The 10,475-nt window shown below is 40.5% G+C and overlaps 1 non-coding gene across 1 annotated transcript; it reads right to left on the bottom strand.

Annotated features, from left to right (window-relative positions):
• Positions 1–10,071: 10,071 nt before the first annotated feature.
• TRNAA-AGC (transfer RNA alanine (anticodon AGC)) lies at positions 10,072–10,144 on the bottom strand. The gene has a single exon. It is a non-coding gene; the product is annotated as a tRNA-Ala (tRNA).
• Between the last annotated feature and the right edge of the window lie 331 nt (positions 10,145–10,475).

Raw genomic sequence — 10,475 nt, 5'->3', positions numbered from 1 at the left:
ATAACACTTTGATAAGGTTGGGGGGGTAGAGGAAGTACAATAGCCTTGTGTGGTAGGTGTTATCCCCATTTTACAAATTAGGAAGCTAAGGTTGACTTTCCCAGAATATGGCAGCCACCAAGTGTTTGAGGCAAGATTTCAACAGGGCTTCCTGAGTTCAAGAGTAGTATTTTATCCAGAACACCACCAACCTGCCCAGAATACCAAGAAGCATGGGATGACATCAGTTACACCAATATTGTTGAAACATAAAGTGCATAAAATATCTGGAAAGTCTTGATAGATTGTGAAGGGTTTCAAGTGACACAAAAGCTTATTTTTTAATTTAAAAAACTTTTTATTTTGCCTATGGCAAGCCAGCAAGTATTTATTGAATAGTCATAAAATATTTGGCAGTATATTATTTTTATCTTTTTTCCCTTAATGTAAAAACAATTATCAGAAGGGAAGCTTTTCAAATGCTCTTTCACATGAAATTCTAAGCTGTTTTTTTTTCCTCTCCCTTGAAAATAAAAAGAAAGGGTTTTGGTTTTGTTTGGTCTTTTTGAGCCTTCTGCACACCATCAAAGGAACTGCCCCACTATTTGGAAGTCCAAAGGTAATTTCTCTATAAGAATCAAGAGTTTTAGTACCTAAGAAGTTATCATCTAGAGGCCAACACCCCACACCCCCTTCAGCAAAGATCAAAAGAGACACCAGAAGGAACAGTGATCGAGAACCAAGCAGATGAAACAGTGGACTCTTCATTTCAGAACAGAGCTACACAAGATGATGGTCAGAAGCCAGAGGGCACTGAGAGAAAGGTCATTCTCAGGAGCCAAAAGTCATCATAAACTCCAAGAAGCCAACAAGATATCTTCCCTGGCCTCTTAGGAAAAGAATACAGAGTAGACATAGCAGAATATGTGGCCAGCTCAGCTGGGTAATTCACAGGAGTGCTGAAAACAGCTGTACTTCCAACATCTAAATTAGGTAGGTAGGCCTATAGGAGCCACACGGGGGGATGAAAACAACCTCTGTTGGAGATTGTGCAAGGTAGAGACAGAAAAGCCAAGGCAAGTACCTGTGTTGGTCTCTTAGCAAATAGAAGGAAAAGCCAGGAATTGTGGCAATTAGGTAGCATAGTGGCTAGAGAACTAGGCCTAGAGTTAAGATCTGAATATGCATCTCACTTTAGACATTTATGTGACCCTGGTCAAGTCACTTCTGTCTGCTTCCATTTTCTCAGTTTCAAAGTGAAGATCAAATAAGATAATGTTTGTAAAGCACCTAGCAAAGTGTCTGGTACACATTAGCTGCTTAATAAATGTTTCCTTCTAGGGAGGCTGGGAGATCATTTGAACTTGGGAGTTTTGAGGTTTTCTTTTTCAGTTGCGTCCAACTTTTTATGACCTTATTTGGGATTTTCTTGGCAAAGACACAGGAGTGGTTTGCCATTTCCTTCATGATTTTCTTGCATCGCTCTCATTTCTTTATCCAGTTTTTCCTCTACTTCTCTTTCTTGCTTCTCAAAATCATTTTTGAGCTCTTCCATGGCCTGAGACCAATTCATATTTTTCTTGGAGGCTTTGGATGTAGGAGCTTTGACTTTGTTGTCTTCTTCTAGGTGTATGTTTTGATCTTCTTTGTCACCAAAGTAAGATTCTGTGGTCTGACTTTTTTTGCTCTGTTTGCTCATATTCCCAGCCAATTGCTTGACTATTAAACTCTTTGTTAAGGTAGGGTTCTGCTTCCAGTGTGGAGAATGTACTGTCCCAAGCTTCAGGGGTTTGTGCGGCTGTTTGCCAGAGATACTTCTAGAGACCTATAAATTTTCAGTTCTTCCAAGGTGGTATGAACTAAGGAGAGGTGTGTTTATTACTCTCCTGGCCTGTGCTCTGGTCTGTGAGCGACAAGTACTCTTTTCTGCCTTGGAACTGTGAGGAGGATTCTCTCCGTACTGCTGCCACAAGCTCTGCTATGCCAGTGCTCCTCTTTGCCCCAGAACTGAGACTCAAAGCCAAGTACAGGCAAAGCAAGAGAATCCTGCCTCAGCCCCAGCCAAGAGATCCCTGCAGTACCTCTCTGATCAGTCACTCCATTCCCTCTCCATCTGTGGGCTGAGAGCTTCAGAATCAGCTGCACTGAGCTCTTCTCTCACCAAGATCAGACAGACCTTTCCTATTGACCTTCTAAGTTGTCTTTGGTGTTTGTGGGTTGAGAAGTCTGGAAACCTCCACAACTCCGCTTGATTCAGTTTCCTGAGGCCTGCTCCAGGTTCACTGAGGCCCCATCTTTGCCTGCATGGCCCATGCTAAACTGTGCTCCTCTCTCAGGCCTGCACAACAGACCTTTCCAATCAACCATCCAGGTTGTCTTGGGCTAGAAATTTGTTTCATTCTGTCTTTTTGTAGGTTCTGCTGCTCTAGAATTTGTTTAGAGCGATTTTTTTACAAGTATTTGGAGGGGTTTGGGGTAGATCTTGAGCAAGTCACTGCTCTTACCTGAAATATTTTTTAAAATATATTTAACAGATGGGAACACTATGGAGCAACTTACAGGAGGATATGACACCTAAAACAGTTTTTCTTCTTTAAAGCCCATGTGGGGTCCCGATTGGGAAAAAGCCATTAACTTAAACTCTGTGAAGAGTTTAAGCCAAGACATCATGACCTGTTAAAAATCATGCCTTAGATGCTGAATCATATTTTAGACACCGGGTCACAACTTAGATACTGTGATCAATGAAAACCATAACAAGAATATTGTGACCAGTATATGTTCAATACACAAAATTGTGTTTGGGCATAACATTGGCTTAACACCCAAGTTTATTACTAAGCAGAAAACCAAAAATATTCACCAGTCAGTAGTGATGCACTCTCTAACTCCTCTCTTTGCTTTCCAAAATAATCACCAGGCTTTTCTGGGGTCTCTAAGAAGTTAAGACTGTTTTCACCTGGGAGCTGCTCCAGATAGTCCCTTATGTGTAAGTGATAATATCAATTAAAATACTTCTTATAATCAAATTGGATTTCTTGACCTCTTTCTTCGGAATCAGAACAACTCCTGATTGAGGAAAATATCCCAGAGCACAGGGATATTTGGCTCTTGGAAAGATAGTGTAGAGTTCCTCATCGAGGGGAATTTCAGATCCAGACCTTACACCCCATGAGGCTAACGAGAGCACATTTCCTATATATCCCAACAAATACACACACACACACACACACACACACACACACACACACACACATCCATGCATGCATGCTTGGGCAAAACACAAAGTAACTGAAAGGCCACAAACACATTGGTAAGTTAGGGGAATGTCTGCCTCAAGCATGTGAAGGCTTCTCCCCCTCGAATGGGGTGGATGAGAACAGTTTGTTTCAGTAACCCCACAGGCTGAAGCAGGAACTGTGGAGCACCTAGAGCTTGGTCAGACATCCAAGATGCCAAGGTCATCCATGGCATCCCCAGTCCATTGTGAGTTGTCCTGACTTTTGTTTTGCCACTGGACTTCAGTGACTCTGGAAGAGAGAGTGAGGCTGAAGACTCTGTGCAACTGTGACTCACTTAAATGCAATTCACACATGAGTCAAGATGTCACCTTATGAAGTCACTTGTCCTCTTCAAAAACAAAGTACAAAAACAATAATAATAATTCCTGTATTATGTCTGTTTTATAGATGAAGAAATTGAGACTCAAAGAGACTGAGTTCTTCCTTGATTCCTGTCAAGATTATTTTGAAGCTGTATTTGAATAGTTTTCTTAGATATCTTGACATAATGTACCAATATTTGCCACATTACATTATTATTTCTGTCAGTTTCTTTTGATTTTTTTGATGACATAAAAATGCAAATAACTACCATGGGTCTATCTTAAATTCCACTATTTTTCCAAAAACCATTACTTCCACTTTGTAGTTGTTGATCATCTTAGGTGTTCTAGATATATGGTAATGATATCTACAAGTAAAAATATTTTGACGTCTTCAGTTCTGATACTCTTCCCTCAAACTTCTTTTTCATGCCTCATTACTGTTACCAACATGTCTAAAATTGCAGCAAATAAGACATGGGGAGTGTCAGCAATTCTGTTTCATATCTATGTGTAGTGGGGCTTCTTAAAGTGTTTCTCCAATGAATGTAATATGAGGTCACAGTTTCAAATGTATACTTTGGGTTTTTTTTCTTTTATTAAGAAAGTCTCCTACATTGTTAATGTTCGTGACAAAAGGATATTGTAGTTTATTGAAGTACTTTCCTGCCTCTGATAATATCTTGTCTTTGTTTCTTTATCTCATTAAAGTAAATATTTAGGTTTTTTATTTCTATTAAACTATCCTTATGTTTCGGTTATAATTTCTCCTTTGTAATGATGGATTATTTTTGTACTACTATATTACATTTGTATTTTTACATTTTGTGTTGATAATCATTAATGATTTTTGACTATATTTTTTCTCAACCTTATCTTTGTCTGTTTTAAAGATCAAAACCTATTTGTCTGTAAAGGATAGAAGGAGGTAACCTTTGCTAGTAGTCTTCCATCTCAATAAATTTTGGGGAAAAAAATCTATTTAGCATTAAAGGATCTTTTAAAAAGACAAAAGGGGAGCCAAGATGGTGGAGAAAAGGCAGGGACTTGCCTGAGCTCTCCCCAAAATCCCTCCAAACACCTTTAAATTATGCCATAAAACAATTCCTGGAGCAGCAGAACCCACAAAAGGATGGAGTGAAATAATTTTCAAGCCTAAGGTCAGCAGGAAAGGTCTGCCGCACCTGGGGAGAGTGGAGCACAGGCCAGCACAGATGCAGCCCCAACAAACCAGGAGCAGGCCTTGGGAGCCACCGAATCAACAGTGGTAGCAGGTGCTTCTGGGGCTCTCAGCCCACAGACAGTAAAGAGGTTTAACAGAACAAACTGGTCAAAGGAGGTCACAAGGGTCTCTTTGCTAGCACTGAGGCAGGACTCTGTTGCTGTGCCCACACTCAGATCCAGGTCACAGTCCTGGGTGGCAGTCCCAGGGCGAGGAGGAACACTAGCACAGCAGAGCTTGCGGCCCGCTGTGGAACAGGTACCCTCATCACAGTTCAAGGGCAGAAAAGGGTACTTGTTGTCGCTCACAGACCAGAGCGTGGGCCAGGAGAGTAATAAGCACACCTCTCCTTAGTTCATACCACCTTGGAAGAACTGAAAACTTACAGGTCGCAGGAAGTATCTCTAAAGACTGCTGCACAGAACCCCCGAAGCTTGGGACAGTGCACCCTCCACCCTGGAAGCGGAGCTCTACTTTAATAAAGAAAAGTCAAGAAACAGGCTGAGAAAATGAGCAGACAATAGAAAAAAATTCTGACCATGGAAAGTTGTTATGATGACAAGGAAGATCAAGACACACTCAGAAGAAGATAAAGGCAAAGCTCCTACCTAAAGCCTCCAAGAAAAATATAAATTGGTCTCAGCTGATGGAAGAGCTCAAAAAGGATTTTGAAAATCAAGTAAGAGAGGTAAAGTTGGGAAGAGAGATGAGAGTGATGCAAGAAAATCATGAAAAACAACAGGTTGGTCGGTAAAGGGGATGCAAAAAAAAATACTGAAGAAAATATAACACTTTAAAAAACAAACTAAGTCAGATGGTAAAAGAGGAAAAAGAGAATGCCAATGAGGAGAAGAATGCCTTAAAAAGTAGAATTGACCAAATAGAAAAGGAAGTCCAAAAGCTCACTGAAGAAAACAATTCCTTAAAAATTAGAACTAAGCAAATATCGAATGACTTTATGAGAAATCAAGAAATAATAAAACCAAAAGAATGGAAAAAATAGAAGACATTGTGAAATACTGGAAAAACTTCTGACCTGGAAAATAGACCCAGGAGAGATAATTTTAAAATTCTTGAACTGCCTGAAAGCCATGATCAATAAAAGAGCCTAGCCATCATCTTTCAAGAAATTGTCAAAGAAAACTGTCCTGACATTCTAGAACAGGGGTGCGGAACCTGCGGCCTCAAGGCCACATGTGGCCCTCTAGGTCCTTGGGTGCAGCCTTTTGACTGAGTCCAAGTTTTATAGAAAAAAATCCTTTTATTAAGGAGATTTGTTCTGTGAAGTTTGGATTCAGTCAAAGGGGTCCTAGAGGGCCACATGTGACCTTGAGGCCACAGGTTCCCCACCCCTATTCTAGAACCAGAGGGTAAAATAGAAATTGAAAGAATCCACCTATCCCTTCCTGAAAGATCACAAAATGAAATCTCCCAGGAATATTATAGCTAAATTCCAGAGCTCCCAGGTCAAGGAGAAAATATTGCAAGCAGCCAGACAGAAACAATTCAAGTATCATGGAACTACAGTCAGGATAACATGAGATTTAGCAGCTTCTACATTAAAGGATAGGAGGGCTTGGAATATGATATTCCAGAGGGCAAAGGAACTAGGATTACAACCAAGAATAACCTACCCAACCAAACTGAGTATAGTCCAGCAGGAGAAAAATGAATGTTTAATGAAATAGAGGACTTTCTAGCATTCTGGATGAAAAGACCAGAGCTGAATAGAAAATTTGACGTTCAAATACAAGACTCAAGAGAAGCATAAAAAGTCAAACAGGAAAGGGGAATAAGGGATTCAATAAGGTTAAACTGTTTACATTCCTATGTGGGAAAATGAGACCTGTAACTCATAAGAACTTTCTCATTATTAGGGCAATTAGAAGGAATACATATAGAGGGCACAGTTATGAGTTGAATATGAAGGGATGGTATCCCAAAAAAAATTAAGGGATGAAGGAGGAATGTAGTAGGAGATTGGGAAATGGAGAGGTAAAATGGGGTAGCAAAGTAGGAGGGGAAGGGTGAGTTAGAAGCAAAATACTTGAGGAGGAACAGGGTAAGAGGAGAAAAAGGATAGAATGAACAGTGGGGGAGAAATAGGATGGAGGGAAATACAGTTTGCAACAGTAAATGTGGAAAAATTTTTGAGGCAAGTTTCTCTGATAAAGGCCTTTTTTCTCAAACACATAGAGAACTGAGTCAAACTTATAAAAAAAAAAAAGCCATTTCCCCAATTGATAAACAATCAAAAGATATGAATAGTTTTCAAATGAAGTAATCAAAGCTATCTATGGCCATATAAAAATGCTCTAACTCAATATTGATTGGAGAAATGCAAATTAAAACAATTCTGAAGTACTACCTCATACCTATTAGATTGGCTAATAGGACAGACAAGCAAAAAGACAAATGTTGGAGAGGATGTAGGGAAAATGAGACATTGATGCATTGTTGGTGGAGTTGTGAACTGATTGAACCATTCTATAGAACAATTTGGAACTATGAATATACTTTGATCTAGTAATATCGCTACTAGGACTGTATCCCAAAAGAGATTTAAAAAAAAAAAAAAGGAAAAGTGTTGAGGGCTGATCTTAAGAGTCTGATAAGGGTTTAAGATCCAAGGCAGAGTTTGACCTCTGCCCAGGCTTTTACCCAAAAAGGCTCATGGATTAAGTGGTATAGCTCCCCAATTCCTTCCTGATAAAGAGGTCTCTGAGACATTCCTTCTCTCTCTTTGAACCTTAGATTTACATATTCACTCCTCTATGCAGGTGGCACCAAGGTGCCTGGGAAAACCTTGGAATCTACAGCCCAATCTAGGAACCCTGCTAAGGAGGAAATTCATGATTGTCACATCCTCAGCAGATGTTCTGGGGAGTATCTCACGGGAAGGACTCTTTGAAGTTAGGCTAGATCTTCCCTATATATTCTGTGCCCTCAGATGAATAAACTGAGTCAGTAATTCTACTCCGCCTGGCCCATGTCATAAGTTATCTCATGCCTCTCCGTTCGGTGTGCGATCTGGTTGCGGGCAACAGAAAAGAACCTATATACACAAAACTATTTGTAGCAGCTCTTTTCTGGTGGCAAGGAATTGGAAATTGAGGATATACCCATCATTTGGGGAATGGCTGAACAAATTGTTGTATGTGATTATGATGGAATATTATTGTGCTATAACAAATGATAAACAGGATGCTCTCAGAAAAACCTGAACATACATGAGCTGATGCAAAGTAGAATATGCTGTGTACAAAGTAACAGCAATATTGTAAGATTATGAGCAGTGAATAACTTAGCTATTCTCAGTAATGCAATGATCCAAGACAACTCTGAAGAACTTAGGATGAAAAATACTATCCATACCCAGAGAAAGTACTGATGGTGACTGAATACAAATTGAAGGATACCTTTTTTAACTTTATTTTTCTTGAGGTTTTTTTTGGGGGGAGGGGTCCTGTTTTCTTTCACAACATGAGTAATATGGAAATGTTTTGCATGACTTCACATGTATAGCCTATATCAAATTGCTTGCCTTCTCAGTGGGGAAAAGGGGTGGGGAAGGAGGAAGGGATAGAATTTGGAACGCAAGGTTTTAAAAATGAACGTTAAGAATTGTTTTTTCATGTAACTGGGGAAAAAATACTAAATAATTTTTTTAAGTACAAAAGAATTTGCTTATGAGTTTTTCTGAAGCCCGGCATCTAACCACAGGGCAGCTCTTTAATGGTTTACCTGACATCTTCTTCTAAGATTGGTCTGTTTGGGCTTTTTATTCCTCCTTTTGTTGATTTTGGTATTTTTTTTTCTCCTCTGTGACTCCTCAACTCTTTGCAGTCTGGCTCATGACTGACTCAAATGAAATTGTCTACTCCTTCAATCATCCTGTAAATGCCCAAGGTGATGGCCATTTCTCATTCCTTACCCTTCCTAAATTCTCTGCAGCACTTGATACTACTAACTACCCTCTTCTAGAAACTCCTTCATCTTTGGGTTTTTAATGACGTTGTTCCTACCTAACTACTCTTTAGTCTCTTTTGCTGGCTCATCTTCTACATCACACCCCAAACTGTGTGTACCCCAAAGCTATGCATTATGCCCACTTCTCTTTCTTTACCCACTCTCACTAGAGGACTCCATAAGTCCCCAAGGATTTATCTTTTCTATGCAAATGACTGTGAAATTGATACATTCTGCCCTAATTTTTCTCCAAGAGCCCCAGTCATGCATTTCCTACTGCTTATTGTGTAATTCACAATGGATGTCCTATATACAATTCAAACTCCACAAGTTCAAAACAAAATCATTATTTTGGCCCGCTAAGCTCATTTCCATTCCAAACTTCCCAATTAACCACTCAGGGTGCTACCATCCTTCCAGTCATCCTTTGTTATATTTGACTCCCAGCTTTCACTTACTTCACATGTATGATGATTTATGGCTTATCATTTCTACCTCCACAAATACAAGTTCGATGTGCTCCCCCTTGCCACCATAGGTTCTACCTATGCCACCATCACTTAATCACCTATCTTTTGAGGTTTGTTCAATCCTACCACTCAATCAATCAACTGTTGCCCTACCGACCTTCATCCGAGACTCTCTCCTCCTTTCTTCGATAAGTGTAGTGCCTGGCTTCGTCTTTCCTACTCAACTCCTACTTCAACATACATATTAATATTCCTTCAAGCACTCTAACTTCACATTTTAACTTACTTCCCATGAGCTGCTCGTCCATCCCATCTCGGCCCCACACAAAAAATGGTCATTTGATATTATCATTCATAAATACACCATTTCCATATTCACTAACACTGAAATTCTCCCGCCCTTCGTGGCCCATCTGGACCCTTTGATGGAATCAGTGCAACCCTACACAATCCTCTTCTCGGGTCCTTTGTCAGCTTATGCTTATTGGATCATCTCCAGGATCAAATGTAAAACCCTCTATTTGACATTTAAAGCTTGTCATAACCTGGCCTCCCTCCTACCTTTCTAGACTACTCAAAATTTACTGGTGACGCCGGCCTCCTGGCAGATCCCCCAGCAAGGCACTTAACCTACCATTTCCGTGAATTTTCATTTTCATTCCTGGATTTCTCTCCCTCCTCAAATTTGGCTCCTGACTTCTTTAACGTCCCAGCTGAACACCCACTTTCCACAGAAATACTTTACTAATCCCGCTTAATTGTAGTCCCTTCCTTCCTAAAAATCCACTTTTAAGAAAAGTTTCCCCTGCCCTAAGCAGTAAAACACTTGGAGAATGCGGGCATCGATCCCGCTACCTCTCGCATGCTAAGCGAGCGCTCTACCATTTGAGCTAATTCCCCTCTCTGAGAAGCCTGAAAACCGACTCAAAGCTCACAGCCTCACTGCCGCTCAACAGGGGCGGTTTGGTGAGTGAGATGCCGGCAGATTTCGGATTCATTCTTGCTAACTCATTTCACTACTCCATATCTCTCATGCGCTTACTCATTGCTGGCTATCAACTCTCTGAGCTCTGGGGAAGGGGAGGAAGGAGGGGAAAGGGGAAGAGAGGGGGAGTGGAGGGGGGAAGGGGAGGGACAGAGGGAAGAAAAGGAGTGGGAGAGGAGGAGGGAGAGAATATAATTGGAAGTAGGTCGGGAGGGGAAGGGAGGAGGAGCAGGGTTAGGACTTGTA

This window comes from Phascolarctos cinereus, unplaced genomic scaffold (assembly GCF_003287225.1).
Source record: "Phascolarctos cinereus isolate Bilbo 61053 unplaced genomic scaffold, phaCin_HiC Scaffold_4;HRSCAF=312, whole genome shotgun sequence".
NCBI classification, from domain to species: domain Eukaryota; kingdom Metazoa; phylum Chordata; class Mammalia; order Diprotodontia; family Phascolarctidae; genus Phascolarctos; species Phascolarctos cinereus.
Note: the sequence above shows the minus strand (reverse complement) of the source record. Positions and strands in the feature narration are given on the sequence as shown.